We start from the raw sequence: 22,246 nt of genomic DNA, 5'->3' as shown, positions 1-22,246 counted from the left end.
GGCATTCCTGTTTATCCAGTTCATACCCATTCCGTATGCTCTACATAAACATGAGCAAAGCGAGGATAAAATTTGGAATATACTATAAAACAGCACAAGAACATTGGAGATGCTGCCTGTGGTGCCCAGAAAGAAGTAGATTTCATTTTAATACAGGAGTGAGACTGAATATTTTTTCTATAATTGAGCCAGATTTGGAAATTCTCCACAGGTAGAAGAGTGTCAAACAAGGACAAATGATAGCATTAATATGATGTAGCTGTCCCAAAGATGGGAGGTCCCTTACTCTTTTCCTGCCTGTATGCTCCCTCATGAAGAAAGACATGCAAGGTAGTTTGGATTTAATTGCAGTTTATAGTTCCCTACGTGTATTTCACTCTGTTTTGTTTTATCATACTATGATCTTTTAAAATATGTCTTGCCACTCAGATGTTAAGAATATTAATTTTTTAGGTTTGATGACATAATTGTATTTTTTATTATAATTTTTACTGAGATAATTGTATATTCACATGCAGTTGAAAGAAATAATACGGAGGTCCCTTGTACACTTACCCTGTTCCCTCGATAGTAACATTTTGCACAACTATAGTGTAGATACTATACTATAATAATACCTCAGCCAAGATGTTGATGTTGATACAATCTACTGAGCTAAGTCAGAATCCTCAGTTTTATTTGTACTCATGTGTGTGTATTAAGCTCTACATAATTTTATTAACTGTTTAATAAGTATCCACTACTGCTGTTTTTAATAAGAATTTATCACATTGGTAGCATCTGAATTTTGGTTGGAATTAAATTTCAACATGAATTTTGGAAGGGACAAAACATTCTACAATAACACCTAGGGTTTCCAATTCCAGGGTCTAGAAGAGCTCTTCACCTGTGAGGGTTTTCCGTGATGGTTTGTGGTTAGCCCAGCTTCTAGGTACAGTTTTCAGAGAATTCCATTGGCCTATGTTCATGGGACACCAATAATAGGCATCAGGAACATCCTCTTTTTTCACTCTTCTCCTTTACCTTTCCTGTCCACCATGCTTACAAGTTCTTTCTACGAAGACCACTCCATTAAATGCAAGTATGGCAAATAACTCCTAAGCTGCCTTAAAAGGTTTCTTCTTCTCTATCTTGAGAAATAACGAGTTTACTCTGGATCCTAGGGCGGGAACGTGCAGATGTGATGTCATGTCCTTATTTCCTTTCAACAGGCATTAACAATTTCTTAATATTTCACTTTTATTCAGTCACTACTCTTTCTTCCCAATTTAAGTGTTATAAACTGATTTTCATCTACTTGTTCACATCACCATGTTCCTTGTTTTCTAGTTTTTCAAATACCAGGATCTTATAGTACCATAATTATATGGAAAAAATACAAAGAATAGGCTGAACTACCTGAAGACATTATGAAATCAATATTTGAAAATTCACATATTTAGGATTTGTCCTGTAAATATCATGAAATAATGACAAGTTTTTAGGTTACAAATCTTGATCCTTTTTAGTTGACTGTAAATTTCCACTTACAAAATTGACAATAAAATAAATTTGGTTACATGAAATATCATTACATTTTTAGGGAATGATAATGAAGCCTGTTTCATATAGGCAAGGAATGGGTAGTGTTAATTTGAGTAATTTTAGCTAAAACAGCATTCCTGTGCTACTTCTCTGTTGAAAACTTTATTTAGAAACTGCTTAACACAGATAAATACCCCAATAGTTCAAATAATTAAACTCTGTTTGACATGGTATTTTACAGTGGAAACAGGTTAACTGAAGGGGAAAATGTGGTTTTAATTTTTGTTGATTGAAATGTCATATGTTTCATATATAAGATGGCTCACTTGGAACTGAGCAGATAAAGCAATCCAAGATTTATCTGATTTTAATGTTTCGCAATCATTTAGTACTTTTGAGTGGAAATGCCATGAACTGATTCAAGGAATGTAAATATTAACTTTTATTACACATTTATGATTTTAAAATGAACCAAAATGGAAAAAGTCTTTCACAAAATAATTATATATTTTTCCATTCTTTCAATGGATATGTATACTTGATTGTCAAGAAAATAGAATTTTATCAGTTATATTTATTATCACCTCATTGAGGACTCTGCTTCCAATTGTTCAGACACATGAATACACATACACATACACACACACACATACACACATACATCACAGACCTTATACATTCCTCTCCATATTTCTTCTGGGTCAAGGGGATGTATTGATAATCAATGTTATAATCTTCTTTTAGTAATTAATCCATGCCACAATGCTAGTCCATCTGACACTTATTTGGTGATGATACGCTGGATTGTAACTGGGTCCCATGGTACGAATAAGGACAATTGTTGGCTGAGAGTCTAATTGAAACTCGAGATTTGAGTCTTTGCCCAATTGCCTTTTTCTTCTATTTCCAGTCCTCACTACTCTTCATTTTGTTCTTTTTTCATTTCACAATAATTTCACTAAAATAACCTTTTGAACATATCTTTGAACTTGGGAGAAATCACATTGGTGGTGAGGCCAGGCTGAGAAGACCGTGAGGATGTTTGCCTTTGCCTCGGCTCTTCAAGTAGATTTCCCTCTTATTGTGGGTTTGCATGTGAAATGCAAGGTAAGGAATTAGACAGCGAGGAAAAACTGAAAAGGCACTAAGAGACACTCTAAACAATATTTAGCATGTTTTTGTTTCCTATGTGATTGCCCATTAATAATTTGGCAGAAAAAAACATCTTATCCTATTCTATCATCTTCTTATATTTTCCTTCTGCTCCCCTTCTCGTCTTAGTATTTTCTGCCTTTGTATTTTAACGTATCTCCTTTCCCATGTTTTTTTACTCCTGTCTTCATTCTACCCATTCGATATTGGATAACCGCTTGTGATATTACATCAATTTATGTAGAAGCATTTCCACATCTAGCATTGAAGTGGTTGGTTATTCCTTTTGGCTGCTTTGCCTGCACTGATAAATCTAATGCCAGGCAGGTGAACGGGTGCGCCTCGCATCTGTGGGCTGTTTCAACCACGTAGGTGAAGAGGCACTTCCGCTCTCAACCCCCATCTGTCCTTTTCAGAGCAGTCACATTTAACTCCTTAAGCTACAATCACAACTTAAACCTCTGCTGACTGACTGCTCCATCGTTGTCCCACTACTCTCAAAATAAAATCCGGCCGGGCGCGGTGGCTCACGCTTGTAATCCCAGCACTTTGGGAGGCCAAGGCGGGCGGATCACGAGGCCAGGAGATCGAGACCACGGTGAAACCCCGTCTCTACTAAAAATACAAAAAAATTAGCCGGGCGTGGTGGCGGGCGCCTGTAGTCCCAGCTATCAGAGGCTGAGGCAGGAGAATGGCGTGAACCCGGGAGGCGGAGCTTGCAGTGAGCCGAGATTGCGCCACTGCACTCCAGCCTGGGCGACAGAGCGAGACTCCTTCTCAAAAAAAAAGAAAAAATAAATAAAATAAAATCCAACCTCTTGACCTTGAATGCCCTCTGTAACCTGGTACCTCCCTCAGTCTCTGCCTGTCTTCTTTTGCTCTCCCCTTTCTGCACCATGCTCCATCCATGTTCACCTCTCAGTTCTTCGGGCAAGTCAAACTCTCACTTTGGGGGAGACTGGGGGAGGGACTGGGAAGAGGCTTTGCGCATGCTCTTGCCATTGCATAGAATCTTCCTCCAGTTCTTTGCTTGGCTTTCTTATTTTATCCTTCAGGTCTCTATTTAAATATCGTCAACTCAGGCCTTTCCTAACTACTCTTTTTTTTTTTGAGGCAGAGTCTCACTCTGTCGCCCAGGCTGAAGTGCAGTGGCGTAATCTGGCTCACTGCAACCTCTGGCTCCAGGGTCAAGCGATTCTCCTGCCTCAGCCTCCCAAGTAGCTGGGATTACAGGCACCTGCCACCACGCCTGGCTAATTTTTGTATTTTTAGTAGAGACGGGGTTTCATCATGTTGGCCAGGCTGGCCTTGAACCCTTGACTACTCTTTTTCAAGTAATTTCCCTCCCTCTGTCCCAAACACACATACTTACACACCCACCTGTACCCATACACATGCACATACACATGCCCTTTCATGTTCATCCATGGAACTGATGTCACCATCACCATCCATCATAGTTATGATCAGTGATGCCACTGTTTATCACCTTTACAGCACTCAGCACCTATGTTTTTGTTCTGTTTGTTTGCATGTGTGGTATTTATCTCCTTAAATTGCATGTGAACTTCAAGACAATAGAGACATACTTGCTCTCTACATAGTTATATCCCCAGCACCTAGCCTAGTGCCAGGCACATTGTAGGTCATAACAAAACAAATTTAATGTTGACTGAGCTGAGCGAGATTAGCTTGATTTTATATTAAATTTTTAAACAAAACTGAAGTTCATTATTTATATGAGGAATAAAAAACATAAAGGGGCTTTTGGAAAAGAAGCGTTATCAGACAGCTTTGTAATATTTTCTCAAGTCTTATGCATATGTGATCATTTAACTCTTGTTCATTTTTACAATACTATCTCAAGGAATTAGCATTATAAAAATATTATAGCTTTAAAAGCATAACTATACTGAATCCAAGATAAATGAGAATCTCTCCAAGGACCATGAACTAGACAAAGCACTATACCTCATGATAAAGATTATCAAGTAGTGAGCAACCAGAATAGATGGGCTGCTGCTCCCTAGAGAATTGACCTAGACAGGCACACCAAAGGTAGCCGTATGAGCAGCTAATCACTTGTGCTGGGGGCAGTGCCTAACTAGGTAGAAAGCTGAAGGAGAATCACAGAGTTTGGCTTCGCTGAGCTAAGTTTATTCATACATTGTTTTTCTTGACCACATATGTTCTGAGTGCTGATGACTTTCAAAATTTAATTTCCCTTGGAAGTCAGATCTCTTCTTTTTTAAATTTTTAATTATTATGAATACATAATAGTGGTACATATTTACGGGATAGGTATGATATTTTGATATAAGCATACAACATGTAATAATCAAATCAGGATAATTGGGATATCTACCTCCTCAAGCATTTATCGTTATTTTGTGTTGGGAACATCACAATTCTACTCTTTTCATTATTTTGAAATATTTACAATAGCTTATTGTTAACTATAGTTGCCCTATTATGCTCCTGAACATTACATCTTATTCCCTCTAACTGTATTTTTGTGCTCATTAACCAATCCCTATTTATCCATTTCCCATTACCCTTCCCAGCTCTGGCAACCATCATTCTACTCTCTACCTCAATGAGATCACATTTTTTTTTTTTAGCTCCCACATTTGAGTGAGAACATGTTCTACTGTCTTTCTGTGCTTAGCTTATTTCACTTAACATAATGTCCTCTAGTTCCATCCATGATGTTGTAAATGAGAGGATTTTACTCTTTTTATGGCTGAATAATATTCCTTTGTGTATATGTGCCACATTTTCTTTATCCATTGATCCACTGATGGACACTTATCTTGACTCCATACCTTGGCTCTTGTGGATATTGCTGCAATAAACATGGGAGTGCAGATATCTCTTTGACATACTGATTTCAACTTTTTTTGTCTACATACCCAGCAGTTAGTTTGCTGGATCATATTGTAGTTCTACTTTTAGTTTTGTGAGGAACTTCCATACTGTTCATAGTGGCTGTACTAATTTACATTCCTACCAACAGTGTACAAGGGTTGCCCTTTCTCCACATACTCGCCAGCAATCAATATTTCCTGTCTTTCTGATAAAATCCATTTTACCTGGGATGAAATATCTTCTTTTAGTTTTGATTTGCATTTCTTTGATGATTAGTGATGTTGAACATTTTTTGACTGTTTGCGTGACTTCTTTTGAAATACGTATATAGACCTTTTGCCCATTTTTAATTTTTCTCTAGTTAAAAATTTTTTTTTGAGATGAAGTCTTGATATGTCGCCCAGGCTGGTCTTTAACTTAGGGCCTCAAGTGATCCTCCCACCTCAGCCTCCTGAGTAGCTGGGATTATAGGTGCATGGCACCAAGCCTGGCTTTTTGCTCATTTTAAAAATGTATAATTTGGTTTTTCACTATTGAGTTGTTTGGGCTCCTTATATTATCTGATAATCCCTTGTCAGATGGGTAGTTTGCAAATATTTTCTCCAATTTGTGGGTTGTCTCTTCACTTTGTTGATTGTTTCCTTTGCTCAGTAGAAGCTTCTTAGCTGGCTGTGATCCCATTTGTCCATTTTTGTTTTGGTTGCCTGTGCTTTTGAGATCTTACTCAAGAAGTCTTTGACCAGACCAACGTATTAGAGCCTTTTGCCAGTGTTTTCTTCTAGAAGTTTTATAGTTTTATGTCTTAGATTTGCTGTAGTCCTTCCTGATTTGATTTTTTTCTATGGCGAGAGATAACGATTTCGTTTCATTCTTCTGCGTATAATTATCTAGTCATCTCCCTTCTAAAGAGAACCCCCAAGTACCAGGCACTCAAGAAGAACATTTTCAAGGCCACAGGCCTTTCAATATCAATGTGTAATTTTTGGAAGATACCTCATCAGAACTCCTTGAACATTAGAAGGGCTGACAAACTATGGCCTACAGGATAAATCTGGTCATCGTTCAGCTCTTTTGTAAATAAAGTTTTATTGAAACACAGCCATGTTTATTCATTTATGTTTGTCATTGACTGCTTTTGTCCTACAATGGCAGAGTGTATGGCTTACGAGCCCTTACCTATTTACCATTTGGGCAAAGACAAGAAAACTTTCTAACCCTTCCATTAGACCATTTAAATTAGATTTCATTTTAGCATTAAGACATCAAGTTATTAATCAATGTGAACTTACAGCACTCAATGCAACCAGAATCCTACTAAGTACTGTCTGCACAGAACTCCATAAGGCTCCTGTAGGAGTCTCCTCTCAAACAAACGCTTGGCTGCATTGCACCTTGGGGGACTTTCTATTTGCAGTTTGCCGTCCTTTTTAACCGATTAACAACTTGCCTTCTTTATATTCTCCCTCTCTGCTGCCCCAACATAGTGTATTCCTATTGCCGTATTTGTGTGCAATCATATTTAGAAATTGCTTCTCCGTGTTTGTAAGACTCCACAGCAATCATCACTGATCCCTCAGGAAGGGTGTTCTGGAATTGTTCACATTCTTCACCATTTACAACTTACTTCTAGAATTGCATATAATCCTGAAAATGTATCATTCACCAGATAGTCTGGGAAAATGAGTTAAAATAAGATTACATATTTATTCTAATTATGTAGATCCAGAGAAGAAACAGTCATATGAATGTCTAGTTGGTAAAACTAAAAATTCTCTTAGAAGTAATAGATAAGATTTAAATTACAAAATAAGCTGGAGCTGGGCGCTATGGCTCACGCATGTAATCTCAGCATTTTGGGAGCCAGAGTGGGAGGATTGCTTGAGCTCAGGAGTTCAAGATCACCTTGGGCAATATAGTAAGATCTCACCACTATAAAATATAAAAAATATTAGCCAGGCGTAGTGGTGCACGCCTGTAGTCCCAGCTACTTCGGGGACTGGAGTAGGAGGATCACTTGAGCCCAGGAGGTCGAGGGTGCAGTGAGCTGTGATAGTGCTGCTGCACTCCAGTCTGGGTGACAGAGCAAGACCCTTTCTCAAAGAAATAAATGAATGAATGAATAAAATAATCTGGAAAATGCAACTAATAGAAACAACAGTTAACATTTTAGGCTCAAAAGAAATAGGAATTTTATGGAAGTGATAGCAAGATTTGGAAAGGCTGGAAAATATTTTTTCTTAGTTAACATTTGAATGTTTATAATTTTCTGTCAATTCGTAAGAGTATGTGATGACATTTATTCTGATGCGTATTTTACCAGGTATAGATTTTTCTCTGTAATTGTGAGAAATATACTGTTAAATAGGAAACACAGTTGATGTTATAAATAATGTTTTCTTGCAGAAATTGTGAACAAATAAATATTCTCCTCCTGCTTTTTCCTGTCTAGAACAGTGTCTGGAATACAGTAGATGCTCAATAAATTACTGAATAAATTAATAAATAAAAATTAAGTTCAAGTCACATTCTATATTAATAGGCTTGAAAAATACTTATTTTTTCACTGGGATTATGATTCCTCAATAAGTTTATAACTATATTTTTGGCTTTTGCTTATTACAGAATCACTTAAAATAAGTTTGCTGCCTGGGGAAACATTCGGGCAACATGCAAGGAGGACTTCCCAACCTGATTCTAATTTTTGCATATGGTTCACTAGTAAGCAGTCATGGAAGAACTCAGCTTCCATATTTATTTTGAATACTTGCTTCAAGTATTCAAATAATAGAAGTTAGCTTATTAAAATTAATATGCCAATAAGGATAGACAAACAGATCCATGTAACAGCATACACAGTCCAGAATCATATGGTCAATTTACATACATGATCAATTCATTTTTGATGAAGATGCCAAGACAATTCGATGGAGAGAGGAAAATCTTTTTAACAAATGAGAGTGGAACAACTGGATGCACATAGGGAGAAAATATCAACTCCCTGCTTTCACTACACACAAAAATTAACTCAAGATGGATCATGGAACTAAATATAAAAGCAAAAATGATAAAACTTTAAGAAGAGAATACCTATGATCCTAATATTTGCAAAGATTTGTTAGACAAAACACAAAAGAACTAAGTATAAAAGAAAAATATAATAAATTATACTTTCTCTAATTATAAAGTTCTGCACATTAAAAAAATTAAGAAAATTAAAAGGCAAGACATAGATTGGGGAGAAATGTCTGCAAGACATATATTTAAAAATTGGATTATCTAAAAATTTAAATTTATAAAGTTAAATTCTAAAATGCCCAACGGTATTGACATTTAAAATAATTACCTAACAAAAATGAAAGTATACGTCCACAAAAAGTCATTTACAAATGTTTACAGTAGCTTTACTCATAGTAGTGAAAAACTGGAAATAACATAAATATACATCAATAGATAAATGAATACAAAATTATAGCATATTCATACAATAGAATATTGTTTCACAATACAAATGAACAAACTACTAATATACACTACATGGATCCCTTTGAATAATGTGCTTCCAAAAAAGTCAAATGCAAAAAAAGTATAGGTACTTAATTATTCCATTTATATGAAACAGTAGAATAAGCAAAGCTAATCTGTAGTGACAGAAAGTGTATCAGTTATTGTTTGGTGGGTAGGTGCATGAATGGAAAATTGACTGCAAAGGTTAATGGACGTTTTCTCATATTTATATCTTTGTTGGTTTCATGAATATAATCATTTGTCAAAACTCATCAAATTTTGTACTTAAAATGGGTGCATTTTATTGTATGTGAGACATACATCAATGAAAAAGATATTAAAAAGAAAAAAATGTTAAATGGGTAAAAGGTATGAATAGATAATTTTTTAAAAGATACAAATCTCCAAGAAGTTCATGAAAAGTACTTCATTAGTCATCAGGAATATGCAAATTATGACCACTGTGACATATTATTCCATATTTATTACAAATATCTACCCTATCACTCATTAGTTTCACTCCTGGGTCCGAATCCAGAATAAATAAAAACATATATCTAATAAGACTTGTGCAGGCTTCCTTTTTTTTCCCACATATAAGTGAGATCACATAGTGTTTGTCTTTCCTTATCTGGCTTATTTCACTTAGTATAATGTCCTCAGGATTCATCCATGTTGTTGAAAATAGCAGGATTTTCTTCTTTTTTAAGGTTCAATAATATTCTATTGTATGTTTATACCACATTTTCTTTATCCATTTATCTGTTAATAGATAATTTGTTACCATATATTGACCATTGTTAATAATGTTGCAATGAAGAAGGGAGTGTAGATATCTCTTTAATATACTAATTTCATTTTCTTTGGATATGTACCCAGCAGTGGGATTGCTGGATCAGATGGTAGTTCTCCTTTTAACTTTTTGAGGAACTTCCATATTGTTTTCCATAATCCATAATGACTGTATTAAATTACAATCCCACAAACAGTGTATAAGAGTTCCCTTTTCTCCACATTCTCACCAACACTTGTTATCTTTTGTCTTTTTAACAGCCATTCTCACAAATGTATGGTAATATCTCCTTGTGATTTTTATTTGCATTTCCCTAATGATCAGTGATGGTGAGCATCTTCATATACCTACCCTTTGAGTGCAATAATGGTTACCATGAGTGGAGGATGAGGTGAAGAGAAGATAGGAAAAGGGTACAAACCTTCAGCTACAAGATGAGTAAATGCTAGAAACCTAACGTACAGCATTGTGACTATAATTAAGAATTATTATGATTAATAATAATTGAAATGTGTTAAGATAGTAGATCTCAAGCATTCGCACCACAGCCAAAAAAAAGTAACTATGTGATATGATGAATACTTCAATTAGCTTGATTGTGGTAATCATTTCACAATGTCTACATATATCAACACATTTCATGATAAACCCCAAATATATGTGATCTTTATTTGTCAGTCGTACCTCAGTAAAGCTGGAAAAAAAGTTAGAAATAAAAAATAAAATTAGGAGAAAAATACTTTGTGCAAGAATCATTATAGCTGCTTTAGTTATAAGAGGCCCAAACCAGAAACAAACAAAATACCAATCAATGTAATAAACAAATGTAAAATAAGCATATAATGCAATTATACTTACCTTTAAAAAGAATCGTACTACTGACTTAAAAAGCCACATTGAAATGCTTGAAAAAACATTCTGCTGAGCCAGAGACGTCAGTCCAACAATATAATATATATGGTATCATTCTATTCTTATAAAGTTCATGAACGGCCAACTGTTCTTTGAGGATAGAAATCAAAAGAGTGGCCCCCTGTGGAGGGAAGATTGGCTGGAAAGGATGTGAGGAAACATTCCAGGGTGAAAGAAATGTCCCATGCCCTGACTGAGGTGATCATGACGTGGTTGCATATACCTGTTAAACTCATTGATTTTAGAAACTTGAATTTAGGAACTCAAGATTGGTTACAATTTACTCCATGTCGATTTTATCTCAAATAATTTAAAAAACTCAGCCAAGACAATTGAGTAATTATAGCCTTTAACACCCCTTTTCTTTCATGGATAATCTGGCTAACAAACATATAGTTCTGAATTAATGTTAAAACCCGACTTCATCTACTTTTCTTTGAAGAAAGTTATTTTAAAAATCATTTTTTTAAATACAATTGTATTATCTTTTAGGTATTAGAACATTTAATCCATAGTTCACTCATCATTGCCAGCATCCAAAGAAGTAAAATGACATTCAGTGTTTTGTTTAGTAGTACTTGAGATTTTTCTCTTAAGAACTAATTATTATTATTATTATCATTTGGATTTATTTTCAATAGCAAGGAAATAGTTACTGAATACTGGTGAGAAGCCAATGGAAGAGACCAAGAATATCTAAGAGAAGCAGTTGTTATTAGTTGAAAGGTTTGAGATTTAAGACCTACCAGACAACAGAGAATGCACACACCATGCGAGAGCCTCACCTTGTGACATTTGTTCTTTACCTTTTTATTTTGCCTTTTAGCCTGAGCATCTCTGAGTTTTCAGGGAAGGAGCTGACGGAAACAGGAACAGAATAGCTGGGAGCCCCAAGATTCACATTCCTTGCAGGAGTTGGTGTGAGTTTTTGAGGCTGCTGAGTAACAGGAACCGCACCCTTTGTTGCCTGGATGTATCCTGGCAACCTGTCAACAAAAGGGACGGGACTCAGTTCATCAGTAATTAATGGGAAACAGATAACAAAGTAGGTATGGGTTTCAGCTTTCTTTTAAATTGACTCCAGGAACTTTACCGATGGACTGAGCAACCAACAGGGACAGATAAATTTAAGTCACAGGCTCTTCTTGATGTAGAAACACAACATTTTATTTTAAAGAAGAAAAGGAAACAATATTTACTGATTGATTATCTTATTGATCTTTTCTAGGGACCTTAAAAAATACTGTGACGGTTAATATTGAGTGTCAACTTGATTGGATTGAAGGATGCAAAGTGTTGTTCCTGGGTGTGCCTGTGAGGGTGTTGCAAAGGAGATTAACATTCCAGTCAGTGGACTGAGAGAGGCAGACCCACCCTCAATCTGGGTGGGCACCATCTAATCAGCTGCCAGTGCGGCCAGAATAAAGCAGGAAAATGTGGAAGGACTTGACTTGCTGAGTCTTCTGGTCTTCAGCTTTCTCCCGTGCTGGATGCTTCCTGCCTTGGAACATTGGACTCCAGGTCTTCAGCTTTTGGACTCTCAGACTTACACCAGTGGTTTGCCAGGGGCTCTCGGGCCTTTAGCCACAGACTGAAGGCTGCACTGTCGGCTTCCCTACTTTTGAGGTTTTGGGCTTCCCTACTCCTCAGGTTGCAGATGGCCTATTGTGGAACTTTACCCTGTGATCATGTGAGTCAATACATCTTAATAAACTTCCCATCATATACACATCTATTCTATTAGTTCTGTCCCTCTAGAGAACCCTGACTAATACTAATACCATCTACATAGAAGAGCTTGGGCCAGGCGCAGTGGCTCACATCTGTAATCCCAACACTTTGGGAGGCTGAGGCAGGTGGATCACCTGAGGTCAGGAGTTCAAGACCAGCCTGGTCAACATGGTGAAACCCAGTCTGTACTAATAATACAAAAATTAGCCGGGCATGGTGGCACACACCTGTAATCCAAGCTACTTGGGAGGCTGAGGCAGGAGAATCACTTGAACTCGAGAGGTGTAGGTTGCAGTGAGCCAAGATCATGCCATTGCACTCCAGCCTGAGCAACAAGAGCGAAACTCCATCTCAAAAAAAAAAAAAAAAGGAAAAGAAAAAGAAAAAAAAAGAAGAAGAAGAAGAGCTTGGTCTCCTCTAAAACAGGGAAGAAGGATCGTCTCCATGACTCTCAAAGTTTGTTCTATGCTTTGGTCTAAAATGCAAGCAACGACAAGATGTAGAAGCTATGCTTAGTCTATTTTTCTAACACGTCCTAAGACATAGAAAACATTTTAAAAACTAAGGCTAGTATTTAAAAATATATCTGAAGCAGTGTTTTCAAGATTCATATTTTAAAATACTCTGAGATATTAAGATAATTGTAGTACAACTCCACAATGAAATATTCTGCAAGCATTAAAGCTTATGAGGCAACAGTTTATTGACCTGGGAAAAAGTTTACAATATATTGCTAAATGAAAAAGAGAAGCTACAAAACAAAATAAATAGCATAATCTCATCAAATTCTTTGTGTGTGCTCATGTGCACACAAACACACAATTAACTCAAAGAATATACACCCCAGTGTTAACAGTGGTTACGTACAAGTGGTGAGATTAAGGAACATTTTTACTGAATGTTCCTTACTGGTTAGCAAAAAAAAAAAAAAAAAAACAGAACAAAACTTGACCGCTAATATTCCCCAACCCTGCCCCTTGTCCCCAGATAATGTAATTGGGATATAGAGGTAATTCACAGGACTCTTAATTCTGCTGAAGTGACTCTTTAGGCCACACAGTCTAGAGATCCCGAGAGACAGCAATGTTTCACACCCTAACTTGCAATAACGCTCTAACTATTCTAGATATCTAATTTATGATATAAAATATTTCTAATTTAGATGCTTCTGAAATCATAAGATACATACACAAATAATAATACATGCATACAATGACATAGAGCTGATATAATATCAGTGAGTAAATGTTGAGATGGGGGCAAGAAAACCTTGTTTTACATGTTGCCTTTTACCTGTAGGCCCCTAGTTGACAGACTTTTCACTTTACACAAACTGCATGTTTTATTGGCCCTATTGTGAACTAAATGTGGTCTTTCTCTAAAGAAAGTGCCCAGTAAATAAACATCATCCCAAATGCACACCCAGTATTCAGTCCAGTGGCTGTCTATTTGGGCCAGATGGCAGAAGAGACAGGAAGTGTTGGCCTATGGCAGGACAACCTCAGGAAAACATCACGAGAGTGGATATTTCTGAGCTAAAGCAGGGCAGAGTCTCTATCCTGGCTGGAGCAACTCTTAGGAGGCCCAAGAATAACAGAGCTTGCAGGCTTTGTTAGCTGTAGCTGATGGTGCACTCACGGCCCTCTCTTCCCTGGTGCTGTGGCTGAGTTGCCAGCTGCTTTTCTGTATGCATCGAAGCTGCTTCTAAAACTGGCTGGAGTGCAGCCTTTGTTTCTTCCCAAATTCTGGACTCATTTTTAATTCATGGCTTTGTAGTTTCAGTCAGAATTGAACTTCCTGGTGTTCAAATGTATTTCATCTTGGCAAAACAGGCGTTCCTAGGTGCTCTGTCTCTCTCTCCTTCTCCCTGTCTCTGTGTCTCTCTGGTCTTTTCGAGCGACCAAAACTTTTAAGCTGCTCGTATTTTTTTTTTTAAGCATGCGCAGAGGCATCTTGGACATCAAAAAGCTCTTACAACACACAACCTTTTGATGACTTAAGTGTAAATGAAGCAGAAACATATGGATTCTATTTTCCATAAGTCACATACGGTCCTAAAAAATCAAGGAGGGTATGTGTTTTGCACGATGTATTCTGTTTAGTTGAACCCAAAACATCTGAAGAATACTTGGAGGTTGATGAATCCAAAATATTTACCCATCCCTATTTATAACATTGTGGGGGAGCCCTTGATTTATGGTGACAACTAAACTGCTCACATCTGTTGAGTGGGCAACCAGCAACCAGTGTGAGCTTCAAAGATAACCGTGTTCATTCTTCTGTTCTGGCTCCAGGCATTCAAGTCAGCCTCAGATCAAAGACACTGAAGCCTTTACTTGAGCTGGTCTGGTTTGCTTGCTTGAGCTTTTCTCACCTAAAACAATTGCCAGTTATTTCAAGTTATGTGATATCCAATCATGCTTGTGTCACTGTGGGATGATGCCAGCCTCCAGCAATAATCCAGATCTGACCCTTTGTGGCAGCAGCCCCACCACAAGGAATCTGGATTATTATCCCTTCATAAAACCACAGCCGTTGTGCCTGCACAAGCCCCTGACTTTTTCATTAAAGGAATGAATCACGTTTTCATGGAGCAGGAGAAATGCTTCTCCTTGCTGGTATCTCTGCCCATCCTCAAGACTCTTCACTGATGCAAAGCCCAAATCTTACTTTGCAAGCTACCAATAATCCTTTGGAGTTTATTTAAACTTGGCAGAGACTACATTTTGTGAGAAAAAAAAAAAAAATTGCAATGGCAGCAGCAGGGATCCAAACAGGATGTTTGTGAAGTCTGGCAAAATAGGTGCACTGAGTGCCTTGTTCTTGTCTACCTAATTATTGTTTACTTCATTCTTATCGCCTAACTCAGAAACAGCAAGTTCCAGCCACCTGACATCCGTTATCTCAAATCTTTTAACCACCATACAAGGTAGGCATTAGTATCCTTGTTTGACAGATTAGAAAACTGAGGCTCCAGAGCATTAAGCAACGTGCCTCATTGGCAAGGCTATTCCAAAGCAAATCTGGGATGGACATGTGTGTCTTTCTGGTGCCCAAATGGCTTCTCTTCGCTGCCTTCTGCTGGATCTTGCTGCCATATTCCCATATCCAATAAATAATATTTGCTATGAGTTGCCCAGACTCAGTAAATGTTTAAAACCTAGATCCTCATGTCTCTGAAACAGGAGGATTGAAGAAACACTGAAGAAACATTATACATAACACTGAAGAAACATTCCCTGTCCATAGGAAGGGAGGTCAAGAGACAGAAATCCTTCTATCCATCCTGGCAATGTTTTTATTATGAGTCTGACCTCAAAAGAGAGAGTCATTTTTCAAATACGCCTTTTGTCACAAGAACAGCCTTTGTATACATTGAGTTTTATATACTGTACTAGATTGAACTGTAAAATGTCTAAATTTAAAATGGTGCAAAAAGTGTCCTGTGGTAGATTAGAAGGAAAGGAGGAGAGGGTGCACTTTAAATATTTTAAAACTTAAAAAAATGTATTGTATTCGATACACTGGAGTCCTGTCCATCAGATCTTAAATCTTCAAGGAATCCTTGCCCTAAGATAGTATTTCTCAACTTTTCTGTGTTAGTGCCCTCTGTCACAAAGACTTTTAAGGTTTATTTTCCTAATCTTCCCTCACCCACCATGAAATTTTAATATCACAGATATACCTTATATCTGTTTATGTACTGTGGTTCTTTGGCCCGCCACAAACAAATGCAATATCTAAGATTATGTCACCCTTGAAACCAATTTTCACTGCTTCCGCGGGGAATGCATGCTGAGGGTCATACATCCAGAGAGCTGACAGTGTTGGCCTCAGATGATCTCATGGCCAAGCTGATGTACAGAAAAAGTGGCCAGGAGGCCACAGAAACCATGGTAATCCTTCACAGATTGCCTAAACAAAAGAGAGCGGCAAATTTTCCCTTAAGTGTGTTCAAGAGAAAAATGGACTTGTTTGAAAAGGGGCAATAAATTTATGATATTTTCTATGTATTTGAGTGGTTTTATCATAGAAATAGAACTCTTGGAGCTGAAGTGGACTTCAAAATTGCATCTAGTCCAGCCAACTATCCTCAGGCAAAAAGATATTTTTGGTCTGACTTTTTAAATTGATGAAGCATTTAAGTAGAGAATATTATTTGTTTATGTAGCACAGATTTAAATTCTGACACCAAGAAAAAAAACATTGTCAGAAGACGCCTCTGCTTTATCTTTGCCATAATAAAAACATTGCCAGGACAGATAGAAAGATTTCTGTCTTTTGATCTCCCTTCCTAAGGACAGGGAATGTTTCTTTAGTGTTATATCTAGCGTTTCACAGATAATACAATATTTTGTATATACTGTGTTGTAAAGCCTCTTGTTTCAGGGACTTGAGAGTCTAGGTTTTAAATGTTTGCGGTGAGTCTGGGCAACTCATCACAATCCTGGCTCTCCAGGCTGCCCTGGCTCAGTTCTCTACCCTGGTCTTCCACTTCTTTTCCGAACTTTCCCAACACCCCTAAATCAGGACCCAGAGCAGCTTTACATAGTAGGTTCTCAGTGAATATTTGCCTACTCTGCTGGGCACATACCTTATTTTGTTAAAAGAGATAATAGTGACAAGTGGGTTGAAGATAACCAAAGTTACAAGATGTTAAGACCAGATTTACATTTAAAGATTTTTATCTTTTAATGTTAACATTTTGAAACAATTTTGCATCCTTTTAGAGATTTGGCAGAAGTCCAAGACCTTATGGCATGTGAACAGTAAGTATTTAATCAGTAGTTTATTACTCAAAGGTTTCTAAAGCCGGTTTAAATTAGAGTGTTCATGGCTGATAATAGTCTAATATTTGATATTTTCATGTGTGTTTTATGAAGTGCTTTTCAACTCCTTAATTAGAGATAGTAAGTTATAAGGAAATTCCTTCTAATTGTCCTTCTTTCCACCAGTCTCAGATAAAGGAATATATTTCTCTCTGGTAATTTGCCCTCCCACTTAGCCTCTCCTCTCTAGAACTTTTAGTTTCTTCTATTCTGTTGGCTTCTTCCCCTCGACTTTTAAACAGACTCAGCTGTCCTCTATTTTAAAAGAAAATAATCCGCATTTGCTGTGTGTTCCTACCTACTTCTTGAGCAGGAGTGATCCAAGCCCCTGGCTCTATTTTACACACACACACACACACACACACACACACACACACACACTTAATCACCTCTGTACCCCATCATTTGGTTTCTATTGCTTCTCTCACCGAAGCATCTTCTGAGAACATCATTTGTGCACTCCCAATCAGCTCAGCCAAGACCTTTTCCTGGTTTCCATCACCCACCATGACTTTGATACATTTAACTGTTGCCCTCCCACCCACTAGAAATTCTCTTCTCCTTTAAACACTTCATTGATTTTACAGGCAAAGAAATGTACCAAGTTTTTAGGCTGACTTCAAGACTTGATTAGTATGAATATAATCCATCCAAGAAGCAAAGAGTTCAAGACCTAAGTCACAGCCACAGTGCTTGGTGTGGAAGCTGTTTGTCACCACTGTGAGTGAGTGGAGAGACAGATGACAGCTGGTTAGTAGGGAGCACTGTATTCTGAGTCGTGGAGATTATTCTTGCTGCATGCCAAGTCTCATGCCAGGCAATTTGCTATTGGGATCGCCCTTTGCTATGACAGGTGGAGTTTTCTGTCTCTCTTCCTTTCCTAATTTCCTGCAGATCTTTGCTAAAATAGAAACTTGGTTAGAGTAATAATACATGAAGGTTTTACCAAGAGATGATCAATATCAGCAAGACTAAGTCTATTTACCTTTTAGAGGCTTTCCTTGAACCCTGAAAGCCCTAAGCCGACTCAGGTAAAGACTGTACCATGCCACTCTAGTCCTTGTTAACTACCTAATGAGGCTGAATTGAAGGCCCATGGTAAAGGATGAGGATGCTAGAAAAAGAAAATATTGTACAGACACTCACCCTAGGCTGACTTCATATGAACCAAAATAAAACTTAATAAGAAAACATCCTCTGGATCAGTGATTCTTAAATGGTGATAATTCCTCCACCCCAGGAACGTTTTGCAATGTCTACAGACATTTTTGGTTGTCACATACAGGGTGAAGGAGAGTGCTGCTAGTGGATAGAGAACAAGATGCTGCCAAACATCCTAAAAAGCACAACTAAGTCCTCCACACACAAAAAAATTATCTGGTCCAAAACATCAGTAAATGCTAAGGTTGAGGCTTGTGTGCTGAACTCTCCGGGTGTAACATAGACTCTGAGTGGCAATGTTTTCTTTCTAGAACAGGCTGAGTCAACAGGCTTTTTTCCAGATTAATGGTGCATAACCAAGGGGTTCCATTGCAAACGAAGCAGCAGGCACAGAGAGTCTCTATAGCTTGTTCATATTTCTACAGCCAATATGTGAGGACACCTTGGAAATGTGCACGCTGGCCTGGCCTGACTCACTTCATGGCCCACGCTTTTTTCCATATCACCTGCCCCAAGCAGCTGAGCTGCAGACATTCAGTTGTATGTGACTAAGGGCAAAATCACTTCTGCAATGCAAAAATTAGCTAGAGAAAATGCAAAGACAGAGAACTGAGACTAACTGTTCCCTGTGAAATTTGTAATGGAATTAGAGTGGGAGAGAATGAAGCTAGGGGTTGTCTGATATGTGGGCAAGTACAGACTCTGAGGTGTGAGGTCAGAGCCAAGTTATAGGAAAATAAGATGAAGTCAGCTGGCTCCTAGACAAAGCAAAAGACTGGCAAAGGCTCTTACAAAAGTGATGATCCCAGCCAGGTGAACCTGGTCTTTACCAGATTCTCTCTTGCATATGCCATATTTGTTATATCCTGTGGAACTGGAATCACCCAGCTCTCCTGTGCTTCCCCAGCTTTCACCACAAGTCACCTCTCCTTTCCCTTTGTTCTCCTCTAAAGCTCCTTCTCAGAGCAGCTCTTCAATAAGCAACCATGAATTTTCAACTTTTTGGCTACTAAGATAGTGCTTATGCTTCACATTGTTATTATTAACAATATGTTATCTCTCCAACATCAGACTCAGAATGGAAAATTTTATTTATACTATTGTAAAGTCAATGCTTTGGGAAATATTAGCTATTTTTGCAGATGAAACTCTATTCCATCTTATTTTGGAAAAGAGGCATCTGAAGTCCAGAGGGGAAAAAATTATCCACCCAGTTTAAAGTAGAGCCAATGAAAATATGGCCTTTCTCACTCTGTCTTTTGTTATTATTGTTTATTTTCTTGGACGGCCAGTATGTGTGCGCACACGCACACACACACACAGACATATATATATATATATATATATATATATACACAGTACAAAACTGAAAAATAAAAAAAATAAATTCTATTTCCACCCCTGACTCACCAGGTTCCCACTCCCGGACCCTACTGTAGCAGCAGCTTCCATTACCAATTTCTTGTGTATCCTCCCAGAAAGTCTATGCATTTACAGATGTACATCTATGTGTGAATATTGTCTCCTGGCCTGAAATCAGTGCCCTTCCCATTCCTCTTTGTGGCCACCACCACTTCTATTGCTCAAGACAAGCCATGACAAAACAGATGACACATTTGTGCTGTTGAAGGAAAACTCAGTGACTCAGATAGACACAAATTGTTCCATGTACCTTTCATCCTCATTACCAGGTAACTTTGCCAAGGTCAAGTGGTCACATTCTGATTTACCACTAAACTGACTGGATGTAACTCATGTTTGTTGAGAATATGAAATTCAGATATCAAAAAGGAAAAAAAATGCTTAAATTTTTGAGTTTCATAATTAAACTTGTTTTTATTGCTTTGTTGACAATATTATTTCTCTTTTAGTTCAACGGATGCAATCTATCTGAAAAGCTAAAAATAGGATTTCTCCAAAATTGCCAATTAATACCCAAATCTTTAAATTTAAGCTCCAGAATCATCACATGTCTGAAATTTTCCTTTAGCATCTCAGGTAAAAGAGCCAAAAGGGTCTCATTGTTTTAACTGGCCAGATTAGGCTGACCTTAATCCAAGCTCCTGGTATGAAATGCAAATTTGGCTCACCGTGGCTGTGCCATTTACGAGAACCTGCATTTGAATAACCCAGGGATACATTTCTCTTGGCTCTTATAGAGCCCTTTTGATAATGACTCTAGCCCTCCTAAGGTTTTTGTCCAGGTTGCCTGAAAGTGGACAATTTTTACAAGTCTGCTTTGGCGCCCATGGCATGGATTTTTATGGAAAGTCACAATTGTTTTAATGGGCGCCAGTTTGCCAGCAGATCTCTGTGGGAGCCTCCCAGCCAATTTGATGAGAACTATATGCATCTAAAACATGCCAAGTGATGTAAGGAATGACATGGCCCCATTTCTTTGCTCTCCTGCATATGACCACCGATACATCTTTGCTGTCAATTTAAGGACACACTATTGAGTATGTGCAGTATTTCTGAAGTCAAAAAACCATTTCTATATTGAAGCTTCATCTGCTTTTTCCCTGCAAACATGTCTGTTTCTCTGGGATTAGATCCAATTTATTCTATCATATCAAACTGCTAAGGCAACAATGATACAGGTTCATTGGGAATATATATTTTCCATGAATGAAACAAAATGAGGATTTGGTTAGGAGAAGGTAGAAATGTGGCCCAAGATTAATTCTCAACATGCCTTTTAATAACCAGCAGGAAAAATCACTCATTTAGGTGGCTTCTAAATGAGTGTTCAGATGTATTTATGCGTCCACATGTAAATCATGATGTAATCACCAGGAAGTCAAACTGAGATTGGCTTAAATTAGAGTTTACAAGGTTCTTGCCCCAAGATTAAGACGTGTCCCACATTTTTCCTTTATTATTTTTTTCTATCTGCCATTTTACTCTCATGTTTTATTACTTTGTATTATTGGAAAGCTTATTACAGTTTTACTTTATGAAACAATTAAGAAGACTAAGTTTATTAATGGCTTAATTTAGAAACAGCACAATTCTCATTTAATAAACTAAACTAGAATTCTGTAAGCCAGTTATTTCATATTCATAAACAATCCTCTTAGTATATTTTTTCAATAAGGCCAGAAAACAAATGTATAGCAGAGAAAAACGTGTACGTGAGAATAGATTTTATGTTTCATGCAAACCAAAACTCAAAAGTAACCTGTTATTTTACAGTCTTCACCTCCCCTTCAATTATACCAGCTTTAATATTTTTCCTTTGAATTCCCCTGAGTCAGATGGTTCTCTTAAGCCTCAAGATTATAAAAACAAGAAACCTTTCCAAAATCACATGGTTAAAGTCTCAACCTGCTGTTAAAAATACTACTGGCGAGGCCAGTGCTGCATTCTCTGGACAGCTTTCACAGGCTATACGAACTCAGAGAGTCACAGTGAACTGTAGGGAGCATGGCATTCTGTACCACCCTGTCCCTAGAAAAATACCATGGCAGACTCTGGGAATTGTCTACCCAACATCTATTTCCTACCTCACTTGCCCTTTTCTCTTTCCAGTAAAGAGGCTGAGAAAAGATTATTTTCCCATCTTCCCTTCCATCTGGGGATAGCCTTGTCACCAAGTTCTGGCTAAAAAGACATAGGAAAACATCTGTTAGAGCAGTGCTTTTCAAACTCTGCTGTGTATAGGTATCACCCAGAGATAGTGTCAAAGTGGTGAATCTGAATCAGGCAGGGCCAGGGACATTGCATTTTAATAAGTTCACTAGTGATGGGTGATGCTGTGATCTGAGGACCA

General features: G+C 37.5%; 1 protein-coding gene across 4 annotated transcripts in view; it reads right to left on the bottom strand.

The window, feature by feature from the left end:
- The window catches only part of LOC100606192 (zinc finger protein 474), a 71,934-nt gene that overhangs the window by 12,553 nt on the left and 37,135 nt on the right, over positions 1-22,246 (bottom strand). For 2 of the 4 annotated variants that reach the window (XM_030823561.1, XM_004087432.2), the window contains exons 1-2: positions 12,712-12,752; positions 11,560-11,739 (exon numbers count right to left, since the gene is read on the bottom strand). The gene's annotated coding sequence lies outside the window, so the exon portion shown is untranslated. Of the gene's footprint in view, positions 1-11,559; positions 11,752-12,711; positions 12,753-22,246 lie in introns of those variants that run through there. The other 2 variants (XM_030823567.1, XM_003259883.3) reach the window with 2 other exon arrangements.

This window comes from Nomascus leucogenys, chromosome 2, assembly GCF_006542625.1.
Source record: "Nomascus leucogenys isolate Asia chromosome 2, Asia_NLE_v1, whole genome shotgun sequence".
Taxonomy (NCBI): domain Eukaryota; kingdom Metazoa; phylum Chordata; class Mammalia; order Primates; family Hylobatidae; genus Nomascus; species Nomascus leucogenys.
Note: the sequence above shows the minus strand (reverse complement) of the source record. Positions and strands in the feature narration are given on the sequence as shown.